This window comes from Tripterygium wilfordii, chromosome 12 (assembly GCF_013401445.1).
Source record: "Tripterygium wilfordii isolate XIE 37 chromosome 12, ASM1340144v1, whole genome shotgun sequence".
Classification (NCBI taxonomy): Eukaryota; Viridiplantae; Streptophyta; class Magnoliopsida; order Celastrales; family Celastraceae; genus Tripterygium; species Tripterygium wilfordii.
In genome coordinates this window covers 6,630,514-6,631,334 of record NC_052243.1, presented here as the reverse complement: position 1 = coordinate 6,631,334, position 821 = coordinate 6,630,514, and the positions used below count along the sequence as shown (strand labels likewise).

The 821-nt window shown below is 39.2% G+C and overlaps 1 non-coding gene across 1 annotated transcript; it reads left to right on the top strand.

Moving 5' to 3' along the window:
* Positions 1-414: 414 nt before the first annotated feature.
* Positions 415-521, top strand: LOC120011604. Its single transcript, XR_005471057.1, has one exon. It is a non-coding gene; the product is annotated as a small nucleolar RNA R71 (small nucleolar RNA).
* Positions 522-821: the final 300 nt, after the last annotated feature.

Sequence of the window (821 nt, the reverse complement as noted above, 5' to 3'; positions counted from 1 at the left end):
TAAGGGTTAAAACTTGACCTTTGTGCCGCATAGTTAGCTTGCTTCAGCTCTGTAGAATACATGTGACAAGTTTCAGTTGTATGATCAATATTGAAACATTTAGCACATACCTCACTTTGAGTAGCTTATTTTATTGGGAGTATGGTCTTCATCAGCATGTCTAATTTATTTTCAATAGCTGTTATTTGTAATGAAGATCCATCTCGAACATTTATTTCATAAACACTCCTACTCCTTGATCCTTGCCTTCCTCCAGTAGAGAATTGCTGAGAATTTTCACTTAACGTCTCAAATATTTGAAATGCCTCATTACTTGTTTTATTCATGAAAGCTCCCCCACATGCTGAGTCCACTAAGACTTTGTTGGCATCGTTCAAGCCTTCATAAAAGGATTGAGCTTGGTCATCTTTGGAAAAACCATGATGAGGACACTTGCGAAGCAACTCATTAAAATGCACCCATGCTTCATGAAAAGAATCTCCATCTTTCTGCTGGAAGGCATTTATCTCCTTTCTCAATTGCCTTGTTTTCTGAGCAGGGAAATACTTTGTGATGAACTTGGTAGCCAGCTGATCCCATGTGGTAATAGATCCTGCTGGCAAATAATTTAACCACCACTTAGCATCATCCTTTAGAGAGAAGGGAAAAAGAATTAACCTGAGTCCCTCGGCATTTAGGTGTTGGATGTTCTGTGTCCTACACAGATCATAGAATTCCCGAAGGTGCATGTTCGGATCCTCCATCGACTTTCCATAAAAGTGTGGTACAGAATTGATCAATTGAGGAGATATGCTATATGTAGATGACGCAGTGGGAGTAAA